Raw genomic sequence first — 18,977 nt, 5'->3', positions numbered from 1 at the left:
TTTTTTTTTTTTTTTTTTTTTTTTGCTTTTACTACCTTTGCTCTTAGTGTTAAATCTATAAAATCTATAAAATCATCCCAAAGACTGATGTCAAGGGACTTTACTGCCTATATTTTCTTCTGGGAGTTTTATAGTTTCATGACTTATGTATAGGTCTTTAATCTGTTTTGAGACATGTATGTATGGTGTAAGACAATGGTCTAGTTTCATTAATTTGTAATGTGGGCTGTTCAGTTTTCCCAACACCATTTATTGGAGAGACTGCCCTTTCCCCATGGTACATTCTTGGCTCCTTTGTTGTAAATTAATTGCCTATATATGCATGGGTTTATTTCTGGGCTTTCTATTCTATTCTATTCCACTGATCTGTGTGTCTGTTTTTATGCCAATACTATATTGTTTTGTCCAGTTTTGTTCTCTTTTCTCAGCAGTGCATTTTTAAGTAGGAAGAAATACTAAGTGAAGTCTAGATTTAAAAAAAATTTTTATTTTTGTCAGTGTCATTTTCATTTTGTCAATGTAAAAACAGGTTTTTTTGTATTTAAATAGATCTTGTGCTACTTTTCAACTCTAAAATTTTAAGATTCTCTGAAAAATCTGTTTTTGAAATATTGCTTGAGGTTTGGTTTGGTTTGGTTTTGGTTTTGGTTTATTGAGAAGATTCTTAAAATTAATCAAAGCCCCGAACAAGTTTAGAATGTTACTGGTTCTACAGAAATTTAGGTTAGAAAGAGTCATATTAGATGGAGCCCCCTCAATGTTTCATTTAAATGTCTTGTGCTGAGTCAGTCTTTCATTTCTTTCTGGCCGTGGGTGTAGGTCTTACTTCTTTTTTCTTTCATTTCTTATGGACTGGTATTTGCATATTAGGCTTTCTCTTTGTTTTTTCACCTCTTAGAGCATACTTGTTCTGCTTCTCTTCCCTATTCTTTTTTTTAATTTTATTTATTCATTTATTTATTTGAGAGAGAGAGAGAGTTCACGAGCAAGGGAGAAGGGAGGAATGAAAGAGGAGGGAGGGAATCTGGAGCAAGACCCTGTGCTAAGTGCAGAGCCTGATGCGCTTCCCCTATTCTTTATTAGATTTCTGCCCTTTTTGAAATTGTTTGCATTGAGATTGTGCCTTTTATATTTCTTTTGTTTTTGTAATGTTTACTGTCTTAACCATTTTTAAGTGTACAGTTCAGTAGTGTTAAGAATATTCACAATTTTTTTTGTAACCAATCTCCAGAATTCATTTCATCTTACAATTGCAACTATATCCATTAAATAACTCCCCATTTCCCCTTCTCTCAGCCCCTGGCAATCGCTGTTCTATTTTTTTTGTGCCTGACTTTGACTGCTGTGGGTACCTCATATAAGTGAAATCATGCGGTATTTGTCATTTCCTGACTGGCTTATTTATTTTACTTAGTGTAACGTCTTCAAGGTTTGCTGTGTTGCAGCATATGTCAGAAATTCCTTCTTTTTTAAGGCAGAATAATACCCTGTTGTCTGTATATACCACATTTTGTTTCTCTGCTCACCCAACGATGGACATTTGGGTTTGTTCCACCAGTAGTAGACACTTGAATGCTTCCACCTTTTGCAAATAATGCCGCTGTGAACATTGGTGTACAAATATTTCTTCAAGACCGTGCTTTCAGTTCTTTAGGGTGTATGCCCAAAAGTGGAATTGCTGGATCATGTGGTAGTTCTATTTTTAATTTTTTGAGGGACCACCAAACTCTTTTTCCACATCAGCTGCATCATCTTACATTCTTACCAATAGTGCATAAAAATTCTAATTTATCCACATCCTATCCAACACTGGTTATTTCCTGTTTATTTGTTGTTTTTTTATAGTAGCCATTCTAATTTATGTGAAGTGGCATCTCATTGTAGTTTTGATTTGCATTCCCCTATGATTAGTGATGTTGAGCATCTCTTCATGTGCTTGTTGGCCATTTGTACATGTTCTTTGGAGAAATGTCTATCAAGTCTTTTTTTGCCCATTTTTAAATCAGGTTAGGTTTTTGTTGTTGAGTTGTAGGAGTTCTTTCTAAATATTAAGCCCTTATCAAAATTGATTTGCAAGTATTTTCTCCTGTTTTGTAGGTTACCTTTTTGCACTCCTGACTGTGTCCTTTGATGCATGGAAGCTTTTAAAATTTTGATGTCCAATTTATCTATTTTTACCTTTGTTGCTTGTGCTTTTGATTTCATTTAAAAAAATCATTACCAAATCCAGTGTTATGAAGCCATTCCTCCTTTTGTTTTCTTTTTTTTTTTTTTTAAAGATTTTATTTATTTATTTGAGAGAGAGCACAAGAGGGAAGAGGGTCAGAGGGAGAAGCAGACTCCCTGCTGAGCGGGGAGCCCGATGTGGGACTCGATCCTGGGACTCCAGGATCATGACCTGAGCCGAAGGCAGTTGTTTAACCAACTGAGCCACCCAGGCGCCCCCTTTGTTTTCTTTTAAGGGTTTATAGTTTTAAGTCTTTGATCCATTTTGAGTTAATTTTTGTGTTTGCTATACGGTAAGAATCCACTTTCATGCTTTTGCATGTGGGTATCCATTTTTCTCACACCATTTGTTGAACAGAGTGTCTTTTCTACCACTAAGTGGTCTTGGCACTCTTTTTTTTTTTTTTTAAGGTCTTGTTTATTTGACAGAGCGAGATAGCAAGAGCAGGAACACAAGTGGGGGGAGTGAGAGAGGGAGAAGCAGGCTTCCCGCTGAGCAGGGAGCCCAACGCGGGGCCCGATCCCAGGACCCTGGGACCATGACCTGAGCCAAAGGCAGATGCCTAACGACTGAGCCACCCAGGCGCCCTGGTCTTGGCACTCTTGTCAAAATTCACATATGTGAGGGTTTGTATCTGGTCACTCTCTCTCTCTCTCTTTTTATAAGATTTTATTTATTTGAGAGAGAGAGCCCATGTGAACGCGGGGGCGGGGCAGAGGGAGAGAGGGAGAAGCAGACTCCCCACTGAGCAGGAAGCCCAGTGGGGCTCAATCCCAGGAACCCGAGATCATGACCTGAGCCAAAGGCAGACACTTAACTGACTGAGCCACCTAGGTACCCCTGGGCGCTCTCTTTTATTCCATTAATTTACGTGTCTGTCTTTATGTTAGTACCATATTATTTTTTGGGTTTTTTATAAGATTTTATTTAATTGTCAGCGTGCACAAGCAGGGGGAGCGGCAGGCCAAGGGAGAAGCAGGCTCCCTGCTGAGCAAGGAGCCCGATGTGGGACTAGGTCCCAGGACCCTGGGATCATGACCTGAGCCAAAGGCAGATGCTTAACCAACTGAGCCACCCAGGCATCCAAGGGCCATATTGTTTTGATTACTGTAGCTTTGTAATATGTTTTGAAATTAGGAAATGTGATACCTCCAACTTTCTTTTTCAAGATTGTTTTGGCTCTTTGGGGTCCCTTGAGTTTCCATAGGAATTTTAGGATGGATTTTTTGTATTTCTGCAAAAAATGGCATTGGCATTTTGATGATGGTTATGTTTTAAATCTGTAGATCATTTGGGTAGTTTTGACATCTTAACAATATTAAGTCTGCTTTTTTTTCTTTCAAAAAATTTTGTCAATTCCTTATTTCTAAAGTTAAAATCAGTAGCTGTGTATTTCACTTTTATTATGTCAAAAGTACCAGCTCCTGTGGTTGAAATAAAGGTACTGTGAATGATTAAAAAGTACTTTTAGCCACAGATGATATTTTCAAGAAATTTATAGTCTAGTGGAAGAGGTGAGGTAAGAAATCTGTATACACACACAAATAATTATTTTTTTTAAAGATTTTATTTATTTATTTGAGAGAGAGAGAGAAAGAGAGATAGAGAGCACGAGAGGGAAGAGGGTCGGAGGGAGAAGCAGACTCCCTGCTGAACAGGGAGCCCGATGTGGGACTCGATCCCGGGACTCCAGGATCATGACCTGAGCCGAAGGCAGTCGCTTAACCAACTGAGCCACCCAGGCGCCCACAAATAATTATTTTTTTAAGATTTTATTTATTTGTCAGAGTGAGCGAGCACAATCGGGGGAGCAGCAGGCAGAGGGAGAAGCAGGCTCCCCGCTGAGCAAGGAGCCCGATGTGGGGCTCGATCCCAGGACCCTGGGATCATGAGCTGAGCCGAAGGCAGACTCGTAATCGACTGAGCCGCCTAGGTGTCCCCACACGCAAATAATTATAATACAGGTTATACAACTAGTAGTGTCAGAGTAGCATAGATAATGTGCTGTAAGAGTTCAGAAAAGCAAGATTACCCTTAGCTTGTTACTGCCCCAAATGTGCAGTTGGGTATCCTTTTGTTTATAATGGTCTTGGGCATCTAGGGACATCCATAGTCATTATGGAGAACAGATTGAAATTCAGAAGTTTTCTGATTGAGTTGTGGATGAGAATGGTAATAGTATAGACTTTGAATTTTCAGCCAGTGGAAGGATATAATAAACCCTTGCTGTTGACTGTGGAGGTGGTTTGCATTTCTTTTAATATTTTTAATGACTGTACATGTATAAGGGAAGGAAAGCTGTAACTGCAAATGCTGACTATAGATATTGGTGAATTGAGTGTAGTGGTAATAATAGTCATTTGCCACTTACATTTTAGGCTTAATTTCCATGAAAAGTAATAACAATTAGATACACTGGTAAGAATCATGGTAAGTTTGTTGTATATTTTGAATACCATATTTAATTCCTGATGTGTAGTCAAACTTCAAACTTTATTTTTTCCTATTCTTTAACTTGATGGTTTGCTGAACAAAATTGACATATAGTAAGAATTGTATTAAGCACAGCAATTTTTGTTTTGTTAGTGTAAAAAACAATAATTTACATGAAGTAAGGTTTCTTCTTAGATAACTCACCTTAAAGAGTATGAGCATTTAAAATTGTGGAGCCATTTTCCTTAAGACTTGCTGGCATTTAAAATAATAAGATGTAGGAGAGTGGCATTTAAATCAATGAGTTGCATCTTGTCAGCTCTTTTTAGTTCATTGCTTGAAATGTCAGTAAGCTATGGGTAGCAGACATGGCTGTAGCTACAGGCCTGTGATCTACTGGGGTAGGCTTGCTAACGTAATTACTACAAAACTTTGCATGCATGCACATGCTTCTAATTCCCAGGTTTTCTATGCCATATTATATGAATTTTTTTTAAAACAATCATTTAAATTTGGAGAACACATGTACAGAGCCAGGAATGGTTTTGAATTTAGATAGGGATGGTCCTAAAATGTTACCCACTCACTCAGTTTTTTTTTTTTTTTAAGATTTTATTTATTTATTTGAGAGAGAGAGAATGAGAGATAGAAAGCACGAGAGGGAAGAGGGTCAGAGGGAGAAGCAGACTCCCTGCTGAGCAGGGAGCCCGATGTGGGACTCGATCCCGGGACTCCAGGATCATGACCTGAGCCGAAGGCAGTCGCTTAACCAACTGAGCCACCCAGGCGCCCCCCACTCACTCAGTTTTATATCATACTCCTGAACTCTAGGCCATCTTACCTTTTCCAAGTGAAATTTGTCATTATTTATTCCATTTCCTTTCCTGAAGTGTTATCTTTCATAAAGAAAATCAGCAACTATGTAAGTGTCCTTCCCCATTCTTACCCTCCAAAACACCAAAACTTGTAAGATGACAGATGTTAGAGTTACGAAAGAAACTTGAGGAAATGTTAATCTTTATATTTTGTTTGAAGTTTAATCTTATTAACTATTGCCCTAAGAACGAACTTCCATGCTGACATACTTTTGTTGCTTTATTCAATAATGTCCTTGCTATTTCCAGGACTAGTGGAACTACTTTTGTTACAGTTCTTGCAGAAATCTAATAATTCTGTCAGGAGTCAGCAAATATATGGCCTGTCTCCAGGTCCAGCCCCCAGCCTGTTTTTGTAATGCCTACAGGCTAAAGAGTTGGTTTAACAAAAAGGGATGGAGGGAGATGCGATAGAGAGTGTATATGTCCTTCAAATACTAAAATATTTACTATCTGGCCATTGATAGAAAATGTCTTCCTCTCTTTTGAATATCTTCATCAGGTTGTTGAGATATTAAGAGAAGCTGAAAGTTGTTAACTTCCATATCTTACTATTCTCTTTGCTTTTCTTCTGTGTATTGGAGCAACTGATAACATAAGCAGATACAATTTAATGGCAGGACAGCTGGGATTACAAAGGAGAGGGTGGGAGGAGAGACAGGGAGATCTTGCCCACCCTACCTTTTTTTTTTTTTTTTTTTACCTTTTTCCTCTGAAATAATTTCACTTTAAAATAGGCTCCATGCCCAGTGTGGAGCTCAGTGTGGGGTTTGAACTCATGACCCTTGACAGATCATGACCTGACCTGAGATAGAGTTGGATGCTTAACCAGCCGAGCTACCAGAAATAATTTCACATTTATAGAAAAGTTGTAAGAATAGTATAAACACTTTTTTTTTAAGATTTTATTTATTTGAGAGAGAGCGAGTGAGAGGGAAAGTACAAACGGGGAGGGGTGGTGGCAGAGGGAGAGGGAGAAGCAGACTCCTCCCCAGGATTATGACCTGAGCCGAAGGCAGATGCTTAACTGACTGAGCCACCCAGGTGCCCAAGAATAGTATAAAAACTTCTAAATACCCTTCACCTGATTTACCAGTTGTTACCATTTTGTCACATTTGCCTTACTATCCATTCTCATTCTTTCTCCCTCAGAGATACTACATAAAACATACACAGATTTTCCTGAACCATATCAGAAGTTACAGACATCATACCCCTCATACCTGTCTATTCCTCAATATTTCCTTGTATATTTCCCTATTTCCTAAGAATAAGGGTATCCATTTACTAAACTGCACAGTACATTTACCAAAAATCAAGTTAACTTCAGTACGGCATTTAATCTGTGACTCTCATTCAGATTTTACTAGTTGTCCCAGTGACTTTATAGGGTTTTTTTTTGTTTTTTTTTTTTTACCCCCTCCTTTAGTTCAAAATTCAATTTAGGATCATTAAATTTGATTTTCTACTCTTTAGTCTCCTTTAATCTAGAATGGCTCTTCAGACTTATTTATTTATTTATTTAAATTCAGTTTAGTTAACATATACTATTAGTTTCAGGGGTAGAATTTAGTGATTCATCAGTTGCATAAAACAGTGCTCATTACATCAAGTGCTCTCCTTAATGCCCATCACCCAATTATCCCATTCCCCCCACCCCCCTCTCCTCCAGCAACCCTCCTTTTGTTTCGTATAGTCTCTTTATGATTTGCCTCCTTCTCTGTTTTCATCTTATTTTTCCAGATTTACTTTTTTTTTTTTTTTTAAGATTTTATTTATTTGACAGAGAGCATGAGAGCACAAGCAGGGGGAGTGGCAGGCAAAGGCAGAGGGAGAAACAGACTCCCCACAGAGCAGGGGAAGCCTGATGTCGGACTTGATCCCAGGACCCTGGGATCATGACCTGAGCCGAAGGCAGTTGCCTAACCAACTGAGCCACCCAGGTGCCCCAGATTTACTTATTTTTAATGATACATTTTGGAAGAGTACTGGTCATTTGTTTTGTAGAATATCTTTCAGTTTAGGTTTTGTGATGTTTCTTCATGATAAAATTCATGTCATGATCTTTTAGCAGGAGTATTAAATAAGTGATATTGTATCCTTGTCAGTGTATCACATTATGAAACACAATGTTAGCTTAGTAGGTGGTGTTTACTTTGATCACTTGACAAGATTGATGTTCACTAGGTTTCTCCACTGAAGTGGTTCTTTTTCCTCCTTGTAATTAATAAGTAATTTGTGAAGAGATACTTTGAGACTATGTAAATATCTCTTCTCTACTAAACTTTCATCCACTTTAGTTTTGGTATTGGTGAGTAATCTCTTGCTGGAATCAGTTATTTTTCTGATGACTTGGAAATTGTTATTTTTCTAACTATTCTACATTTTTTAGTTCACTTTATACTGTGAAGAAGAGCTTTCCCATTCCCTCTGTCAGTTTGGAGTTAAAATTTTTAGTTTGTTCAAATATATCATCCAGTGTCCCAGATTTGATTAGTGGGAGCCCCTTCAAGCCACCTACTATGTCCGTCTGACATGTCCCCATCATTTTTTGAGCACTTTAATACTTTCTGGTACAGCAAGATACTCTACGCTGATCTTGTCTTTTCCCTGCTCCAGTACTGTATTTTTTAGTGGGGGGAGGATCTGGTTCCTTTGGTGATGTACATATCCCTTTTTTGGCCAGTCTGCATACAACTTCATTAACAAAGACCAACTTTTGGGCAAGACTCAGCTACCTTATCTTGATTTATATCTTAAGATATAGCAAAAATAGTGAAAAATAGTGAAATGTCAACAATTCATAGTGACTGACAGTATATCCAGATTACTATGCAAAAAGTAGATGGCAATTAAAAAGTACTGTTTTTCAACCTAAAAGTATGCTTGCTTGTGAAGGAAGGATATTTATATGAGGTTTTGAAAATAAATGTCACATTTCTTCATGATTCTAAAAATATAAGTAAGGATCATTTGTTTGATTTCAGGTGCCAGAAATCAGTGATATGTTCAGTATCTTGTGTCTTTAACCGTGAACCAATTTTTAATGATTTTTTATGAGGTAATATTTATATACAGTAAAATTAATCCATTTAAGAGTTCAGATTAATAGATTTTGGTAAATGTATACAGTTGTATAACTACCAGCACAGTCAAGGTCAGGAGAGTTCCCTCACCCTAAAAAGCTTTCTCATGTTCCTTTGTTAGTCATTCCCTTTCCTGGACTCTCCAACTCAGTCAGTCACTCTAGTTTTACCTCTTCTATCATGTTCCTTTGTTAGTCATTCCCTTTCCTGGACCCTCCAACTCAGTCAGTCACTCTAGTTTTACCTCTTCTAGATAGATTTTTATATAATAGGAGTCATATAGTATGTAGTCTTTTATATTTGACTCCTTTCATTTAGTATAATTTTTTTGATATTTATTATTTTTGCATATACTCTTGTTCCTTTTTATTGCTGAGTAGGTCTCCATAGCATATATCTGCAACTATTTGTTTATCCATTCACTTTCTTATGGACTTTTGAATGTTTCCAGATGTTGGCTATTAGACTTACTCACATATAAGCCTTTGGACATATATTTTCATCTCTCTCGGATAAATACCTAGAATTGGAATTATTGGGTAGTATTATAATTGTATATTTAACCTTGTACTTCCATATGGTTCAATTTAATTTAACCATTTTGTGATACCATCAGCAATGTAGAGGAGTTCTGATGTTCCCCATTTTGCCAACATTTGATATTGTAAGTCTTTTTTAACTTTAAACCTTCTGGTGGATCTGTGTGGTGTCTCACTATGATTTTAATTTTCATTTCCTTGTTGATTAGTGATGTTGAACATCATTATACATATCTTATGTAAAACATTTGTTTGAATCTTGTCTCCATTTTAAAAACTCAAGTGGTAATAGTTCTTTATATAGTCTATATAAAGACATCATTTTTTCTTTTAAAATTCATGTTTTTATCAAGAAGATCTCATGCTTTCTTTTAGAAGCTTATTAATGTTGACTCTTATATTTTGATATCTGATCCATTTCTAGTTAATTTTTCTGTATAGTGTGACTTAAGTGTTGAGGTTTATTATTTTTCATAAATAACCCAGTTATTCTAACACCATTTGTTGAGAAGACCTTCTTTCCCCCTATTAAATTCCTTGGCATCTTTGTTGCATCAGTTGACAATATACCTGTGGGTATATTTCTGGACTCTGTTATTTGCCATTGAACTATATTATCTGTTTTTACACCAATACCAGTTTTTTGATTAGTGTATCTTTATGTCTGAAAATCAAATAGTACTAGTTCTCCAACTTTGTTTTTCTTTTTCAGACTTGTTCTGCTAATCTAGGTCTTTCTACATATATTTTAGAATCAATATATCAATTTTTCAAAAAGCCTTTTAGAATTTTGATTTAGGATTACATTGAATCTCTAGAGCAATTTTGAGAGAATTACCATATTAGCAACAGAGTCTTCCAGTTTATGATCATAGTTTATATCATCTTTATATCTTCTTTAATTTCCCTCAGAAGTGTTTTGTAGTATTGCTTCCCTTCATCCTAAAGAATTTCCTTTAAGCATTTCTAGTAGTACAAAGAGATAGCAACTCTGAAGTTGTAGGGAAAAGTATAAGCTTCTTATTTGAAAATATCTTTTGGATATTTGTTTTATTGCCATTCCCAAAAAGGTAGTAAAAGATAATAAGAGTATATTGTATGGATTGTGTAGGTAGAGATAACCAAGAGCTTAATAAAGAACTTGAGGTCTTTTCTATTAAAGATCCCAACCCACTGGGTATTAAGTCTCCTTTCCTCCTTTGGGTGATGGATCATCATACCACTCAGTGTTGACGGCTTCTGCAGCTCTCTGTTCCTTTACCTCTCCTTACCACCTTCACAGCTCCCTTAAAAGAAATTACCTTATACTGGAAAATTGACACAAACTTATGAGGCTACCAGAAGACATAGCAATTGAAGATAGATGACCTATACTTTCCCTGAAAGCTGTGTACAAAATTAACTTTTACACACACACACACACACACACAACACACTTCATTTATGCCAGCACTAGCGGAAAATAAAAGAAACATCCTTTTCACCATAATCACAATAAAAATGTAAAATAATAAATAATGTGGGAACTGTGAATAAACAACAGAATTTTAATGGAGATCCATTAAAGCCCACTTGGATAAATGTAAAACAGCTCCTAAAAAAGAAGACTGAATATTTTTAAGGGTGTTACATTCTTCCTGAAATACTTTCTAAGTATGATGCTCTTCAGATCAAAACCACAATGTCTTCTTTGGGGAGCTGGTGGTAGTGGGAAAAGAGTTGACTAAGTTATTTTAAATATAATCTGAAAGAATAAAGCTAGAATGGCCAAGACATTTTGGAAAATATGAATAACAAATAGGGATTTGCCTTCCCAAATACTAAGACTTACTATAAACACATAATAATTTTTAAAATATGATACCAATGATGCTTTTTTCAGTTCTTTATTAAGGAGAGAGCTTTTAAAAAACATGACTACTCCCTACTGCAGAGCTACAGAATCTTAACACTTTGACAGTATATTCTAGGCATATATGCTTTTAAGAAGCTCACAGTAGAAAAAGAAAGAAAGCAGCAGCAGCTCAGAGTAGATTCTGATATGACAGAATCACCTGTGGCTATGAATAAACCAGTCTAGGAGGACCAATTCCTGAATTCTGAAGGAAGCAATTCCTAGGGGATATAAGTTCCAATTTATATCTCCAACTCTATTCCTATTATGTTCTGAGCCAACTTGTTCTTTAATAACTAGGGATAATAACTGTGGTTTTTTTTATTTACAGAAAAGTATGTCACATCATTTTGTTATTTTTTTTGCCATACCATACGTAATGACTCCTTTTAAAATTCAGATATGAGGGAGGGGAAATGACATGAATTTACTCTTTTTGTATCTCCTAGCTATTGTGTTAACTTTATTAGCTCTGTGTCATATGAACTTTCTTGTTCTTGTTGGTTCATTTTGGTGTATAGTATGTACAGTGAGGGAGGATGACCTATATTTTGTTTGTACATCATTGCTATAAATTTTTTAAGATTTTATTTATTTGAGAGAGAGAGAGAGTGCTTTATTTATTTGAGAGAGAGCGCACAGGCAGGGAGCAGAGGGAGAGAGAGGGAAAAAGAATCTTAAGCAGACTTTGTGCTTATCACAGAGCCTAACGCAGGCTCGATATCATGACCTGAGCTGAAACCAAAAGTTGGACATTTAACCAACTGAGCCACCCCGGAGCCCGATAAAAATATAACACAAATCACATACTTTTTTCAACTGCAGATGCAGTTGACTATTATTCTGGGTAAAGATAAGCAAAATAACCATTTGGTGAAAATTATTTTAAAACAGCCATTTAAACTCTGGAAATAACTATCTTAAGGACATACAGCAAATGGAGAATCTTTGTTCAAAAAAATATACTAAATCTCAGTAAGAACAATGGGACTCTGGCATTTGACCCATGACCCACTCCCACCCACCTCACTGAGCTCAACTTGAGGGAAGCTCTGCTCTGAGCAGGAGGAGCAGACTGTGGGCTTCTCTCATATCTTCTAGCTTCTTGTTGCAGATACTTTCTTCCAGGCAGCTGAGGTCGAAAAGCCTAGTGCTCCCTTTCATTCACTCACCCTAGAGTGGAAGTCTACTCCAGGCGCAGCAGATTGAGAGTACTGAGCTTTGGGCCAGGCATCATTCATAAGGCAGAAGTTGTATGCCAGGAGAGGCAAGTCATCCAGCACCCCCTCTCATAAAGCACAGATGTCACTCTGAGAGATGTTGGTTATTGTTCCAGCCCCCAGTTTCTGTGCAGTGTCACAAAGGTTCTTCCAGAGGGAAAGGCAGGCTTTGAGAATAGAGAACTCTGTAGCTCTCTTAAGGGAACTGACTTTATCTGGAACAGAGCTTACAAAAGTGGTAAGCTTACAAAAAGTTGTTGCTGAATATGATGAAGATTGTTGTGGTGAATAATTGAGGCTGGTAGCTCTATAATACTAGTAGCAACAAGTGAAATGTCCGACCAGACATTTTCTTCTACCAGAAAAGAGAGAACCAGAAAAAAAAGATAGCTAAAAGAGCCCTCCTGGGATTGGAGTAAGCCTCGAAGACTGGCAAACAGACCTAGCCCCTGCAAAGAGACTCCACTTTTATTGGAACAGAGAGTGGTACAATTTATGCACCATGGTGTGGCAGAAACACACCAGTGAAACAAATTAGTAGAGGCTAGCAGCTGGATGTGTGATACCACTACAGGCAGATCAGCAAGAAGCTTCTAAAGGGAAGAAGTGAGAAAGAAACTGCCAGAGAGTCTAACTGAACCCACAGTCATTCCTGGTGGACAGGGAGACTGCATGCTCAAGACAGCATCCCCTGAGAAGTGATACCAGAGGCTGCACAGTGCTAGTGAAATAGACTTCAATGACCCTAGAGATAAAGAGGGACATTTTTTTAATGATAAAAGGGTCAGTCTGTCAGAAAGACATAATTATATCCTTACCTAACAACAGAGCCCGAAAATGCATGAAGCCGAATGTGACAGAAGTGAGGGGAGAAATAGTTCAACAATAGTTGGATATGTTAATATTCCACTTTCAGTAATGGAGAGAGCATCTAGGCAGAAGATCAACAAAGATGGAAGACTTGAACAACACTATGTATCAACTAGACTTAAGATATTTATATAGAACACTCCACCCAAAAAAGAACAAAATACTCATTCTTAACTGTACATAGAACATTCTCCAGGAAAAGACTTCCTGCTAGGCCATAAAAAAATTAAAGGGTTGCAGTCATACAAAAGTTTTCCCACTACAGAGGAATGATACTAGAAATCAATTACAGAAGAAATATGAGGAATTCACAAACGTGAAAATTAAATACCACTTCTAAATAATCAGTAGATCAAAGAAGAAATCACAAAGGAAATTAGAAAATATTTTGAGATGAATTAAAAACAAAGCCAAAACATACCAAAACTTATGAGATTTAGCCAACAGCACCTAGACCAGAATTTATAGCTGCAAATGCCTATATTTAAAAAGATTTCAGTTCAATACCGTATCTTCCTTAAAAGACTAGAAAAAGAAGAGCATACTAACTCCAAAGCAAGTAGAAAGAAGGAAATAATGATTAGAGCAAAAATAAATGAAATAGTATAGAAAAATAGAAAAATCAACAAAATCAAAGGTTGGCTCTTTGAAAAGAGCCAACAAAATTGATAATGATATAGGGGAAATTACTACTGACCTTAGAGAAATAAAAAGAATTTAAGGGATAATATATATATTAGCAGACTAGGTAATTTAGATGAAATAAGCAAATGCCTAGAAGTATACAAACTACTGAAACTGACATAAGAAGAAATAGAAAATCCGAACCAAGTTTTGTTGTGGGATGAAATGTCTCTGCCACCCCACCCAACCCCCCCCAAAAAACATGTTGAAGTTCTAATCCCTGGTACTTATGAACATGACATTATTTGGAAATAGGGTCTTTGAAAATTAATCAAGTTAAGATGAAGTTATACTGGATTAGAGTGGGTCCTAAATCCAATGACTGGTATCTTTATAAGAAGAGAGATTTGGAGACTGAGGCACACACAGGGAAGAAGTCCATGTAAAGATGGAAGTAGAAATTGGACTTACACTGTCACAAGCCAAGAAATGCCAAAGATTGTTGGAAACTACCAGAAGCTAGGAGAAAGCAGGGAAGGATTCTTTCGAAGAGCCTTCAGAAGGAGCATGGCTCTGTTGACACCTTGATTGCGATTTCTAGATTCCAGAGTTGTGAGAGAATAAGATTCTGCGGTTCTAAGCCACTCAGTTTGTGGTAATACATTATAGTAGCCCTAGGAAATTAATGCAACCTACAACAAGTAAAGAGATTGAAATTGTAATTTTATTTTTTTTAAAGATTTTATTTATTTATTTGACAGAGAGAGACACAGCGAGAGAGGGAACACAAGCAGGGGGAGTGGGGGAGGGAGAAACAGGCTTCCCGCTGAGCAGGGAGCCCTTTGTGGGGCTCCATCACAGGACCCTGGGATCATGACCTGAGCCGAAGGCAGATGCCCAACGACTGAGCCACCTAGGTGCCCCTGAATCTGTAATTTTAAAACTTTAATCAAAGCCCATGGCCAGACATCTTCACTGGTGATTTCTATCAGATATTTTTAAAAGAATTAATACCAATTCTTCACAAACTTATCTAAAATATAGAGGAATACTTACTCATTTTGTGAGACCAGTATTATTTGAATACCAAAACCAGACAGAGAAGTTACGAGAAAAGAGTACTTCAGACGAGTATCACTTATTTATACCAACAACAACAACAAAATTCTCAACAAAATATTAGCAAACCAAATCAAGCAACATATGAAGACTGTTAATACACCCTTACCAAGTGAAATTTATCTCAGGAATGCAAGGTTGGTTTACATTACAAAATCAATTAATCTAATGTAATACAGTGCATTAATGGAATAAGTGATAGGAACCACATGATCATCACAATGGATGCCCCCCCCCAAAGTGTTTGACCAAATTCAGCACCTTTTCATGATAAAAACATGCAACACACTAGGAATAGAAGAGAAATTCCTTAGCCTAACTCACGAAAGTACATATCTGTGGTGGGAAGTTGAACATTTTTCCCCCTAGAATTAGGGACAAGACAAGGTTGTCCACTCTCATTTCTGTGTATTGTACCTGAGGCACTAGCCTTGGCAATTAGTAAAAAAAGAAACCAGTTACCCAGATTACAAAAAGTGTCTATTTGTAGATGACATGATGTCGTATATGGAAAATCCTAAAGAATCTACAGAACACTGTTAGAGTTAACAAGTTCAGCAAGGTTGTAGAATACAGCATTTAAAAAAAATGGGGGCGCCTGAGCGGCTCAGTCGGTTAAGCGTCTCCCCTCAGCTCAGATCACAACCCTAGGGTCCTGGGATCGAGTCCTGCATTGGGCTTCTTGCTCAGGAAAGAGCCTGCTTCTCCCTTTGCTTCTCTCTCTCTCTCTCTCTCATGAATAAATAATAAATAAAATCTTTTAAAAAATAAAAGGTTGTATTTCTAGACAAATAACAATGAAAAATCTGAACATGAAAATTAAGAAAACAGTTCCATTTACAATAGCATCCAAAAGAATAAAATACTTAGGAATAATTTTAAGATGTTTAAAACTTGTACACTGTAAATTTAAAGAAATTGTTGAAATAAATTAAAGATCTAAATAAACAGAAAGGTATCTCATGTTCATGAATTGGAATACTTAATGTTATAAAAATGGCATTGCTTCCCAGAATGGCCTGCAGATTCAGTGCATTCTCTGTCAAGACCTCTACTACCTTCTTTGCAGAAATTGAGAATCTGATCTTAAAATTCATATGAAAATTCAAGAGATGCATGAATAGCCAAAACAATCTTATAAAAGAAGAGAGAACTTACACTTCCCAATTTCAGAACTTAACTACAAGAGAGGACTTACACTTCCCAATTTCAGAACTTAACTACAAAACTACTGTGATCAACATAACTGTGTTACTGGCTTACAGATGGGAAATGTAGATCAATGGAATAGAATTGGGTGTCCAGAAGTAAATTTATGGCTAGTGATTCATTTTTTTCAAAGATTTTTTATTTCTTTATTACGGAGTGAGTTGAGTGAGAGAGAGCACAAGCCAGGAGGAGAGGCAGGGGGAGAGGGAGAAGCAGACTGCCTGCTGAGCAGGGAGGCTGATGCAGGACTCGATCCCAGGACCCTGGGATCATGACATGAGCCGAAGGCAGACACTTAACCAGCTGAGCCACCCAGGCTCCCCGGGCTAGTGATTCTTTCAATTAGCAACAATCGTGCCTCGGATAAACCTCATTGGCTACGATACTGCCACTGCACAAAGCTCCCTGGCTAGTGATTCTTGACAAAGGAAGTTGGACCCCTTCTTATACCATACACAAAAGTTTATTTGAAATGGATCATATACCTGAAAGGAAGTTCTAAAACTATACAACATTTAGAAGAAAACATAGGAGTAAATCTTTATGACCTTGGATTAGCCACTAGTTTTTTAGATATAATACCAAAAGCACAAATGACCAAAAAATTAGATAAATTAAAATTCATTAAAATTAAAAACTTTTGGGGGCACCTGGGTGGCTTAGTTAAGCGTCTGCCTTCGACTCAGGTCATGATCCTGGGGTCCTGGGATCGAGTCCTGCATCAGGGGGAGCCTGCTTGTCCCTCTGCCTGCTGCTCCCCCTGCTTGTGCTCTCTCTCTCTCTCTCTCTCTCTCTCTCTCTGTCAGATAAATAAATAAATAAAATCTTTTTAAAAAAAAAATTTAAAACTTTTGTACTGCTAACAGTAGTAGCATAAATGAAGTGATAAGCTCACTGACGGTGGAAAATATTTGCAAATCTTATGTCTGATAATGGACTTACATCCAGAATATATCAAGAATTCTTACAACTCAACATTAAAAAGGTAGATAGCCCAGTTATACACCAGGCAAAACATATGAATAGACATTTCTCCAAAGAAGGTATTTAAATGACCAATTAGATGTTCAACATCAGTAGTCATTAGGGAAATATAAATCTGAACCATGAGGCACCACTTCTTGTATACTAGAATGGATGTAATCAAAAAGATAACAAGTGTTTATGAGTATGTGGAGAAGTTAGAACCCTCATTGCTGTTCAGAATATGAAATGGTGCACCTGCTTTGGAAGATGGTTTAGTACTTCCTCAGAATGGTAAAACATAAGACATGATCCAGAAATTCCACTCCTAAATATATATCCAGGAGAAACGAAAATATACATCCACACAAAAACTTGCACACAAATATTAAAGGCAACGTTATTTGTATCATAGTAGCCAGAAAGTGGAAACCCAAATGGTCATAACTGATGATTGGATAAAATGTGCTGTATCCATACAATGGAATATTGTTTGGCACTAAAAAGGAAGGAAGTACTGGTACATGCTGCAACGTGGTGAACCTTGAAAACATTATTCCAGGAGGAAAAAGTCAGTCTCTCCCCCACACACACACACACGCACACGAATATTGCACAATTCCATTTATACGAAATATCCAGAATAAGCAAGTCCATAGAAACAAAAAGTGGTAACAGTGGTTGCCTAGGGTTGGGGCAAATGGGAGAATGGGGAATAGCTGACTGTTAATGGGTACAGGATTTACTTCTGGGGTACAAAAATGTTCTAAAGTTTATCATGGTGATGGTCCCACACTTCTGTGAACCTACCAAAAAGAAAACATTGAATTTTATACTTCAAATGGGTGACTTGTGTGGTATGTGGTATGTCTATTATGTCTTAGTAAAACTATTCAAAAACAAAACAAATAGGTGTGACTAATTAATGTGAGCCAACTGAAAGTTATCTGTATGTTTCAGAGTCCAGGTTGATAAAATTGGTTAAAATTGTTTAATTCAAGAAAAAACAGGTAGCACCTCCCTTACTGAATGCTATGTTAGTTGCTATGAGTTGATTTAGTAAGACAGTAGACTGAATGCAACATTAAACATGGTTGAAATATAGATGCTCTGTGCTCGCTTCGGCAGCACATATACTGAAATTGGAATGATACAGAGAAGATTAGCATGGACCCTGTGCAAGGGTGACACACAAATTCGTGAAGCGTTCCATATTTTTGTGATGAGCACCGGGTGTTGTATGTAAGTGTTGAATCACTAAATTCTACACCTGATATTACACTGTATATTAACCAGCAGGAATTTAAATAAAAACTTGGGGGAAAAAATACACAGTTATGTAAATGTGTATGTAGAATCATTCACTGAAACTACACTGTACAATGCATCCTTCAACTAACATCTTCTCTAAGATACAAGTGTTTCTTAAACATGAAAAATAAATACAGATATTCTGCTCAAAGTCTGACTGAACTGACTGAATGTAAGACTAGGGAGTTAAGTACAGTTCGTACCATGTAATGTCGCATTTTAAAAATCACTAAATGATAGTTGAGGATTTTATTGGACTCTTTAATATCCTATTCCTAATACCTTTTAGATATTAAATCTGTATCAAAATTACATTATTTTGTGATTCATTTTAAAAAGTTACTTAATTTCTTCAGGCCACAAAAGAGAATGTTGGCAAATACAACTATAATAAAGGTTTTCATAATGATTTATAACACAGTATTTTCTTTATGTGGCAGACTTAATATGTCTAATGTAGAAGTTATATGGGATGATTATTTTAGTTTGATTATGCAAGAGAGTTCTTCATATTAAACTATTTGTAATATATAATTGATGCTAAATGTGTCTTTGCAAAATACTGTTTTGGTTGTGCTGTCAACACATTTTGGATGATGGGGGAATC

At 36.8% G+C, this 18,977-nt stretch overlaps 1 protein-coding gene, 1 non-coding gene and 1 pseudogene across 7 annotated transcripts in view; 2 read left to right on the top strand and 1 right to left on the bottom strand.

The window, feature by feature from the left end:
* Positions 1 to 18,977, top strand: part of LCOR (ligand dependent nuclear receptor corepressor) — a 131,838-nt gene that overhangs the window by 66,533 nt on the left and 46,328 nt on the right. The gene's annotated exons all lie outside the window — the stretch shown is intronic.
* Positions 16,431 to 16,499, bottom strand: LOC112830986 (U4 spliceosomal RNA; annotated as a pseudogene).
* On the top strand, positions 18,172 to 18,278 carry LOC112830990 (U6 spliceosomal RNA). Its single transcript, XR_003210041.1, has one exon. It is a non-coding gene; the product is annotated as a U6 spliceosomal RNA (small nuclear RNA).

The sequence above is a fragment of the Callorhinus ursinus genome, unplaced genomic scaffold (genome assembly GCF_003265705.2).
Source record: "Callorhinus ursinus isolate GAN/ISIS: 27379988/994484 unplaced genomic scaffold, GSC_fseal_2.0 scaffold20, whole genome shotgun sequence".
Taxonomy (NCBI): domain Eukaryota; kingdom Metazoa; phylum Chordata; class Mammalia; order Carnivora; family Otariidae; genus Callorhinus; species Callorhinus ursinus.
This window is presented reverse-complemented; position numbering and strand designations above follow the sequence as displayed.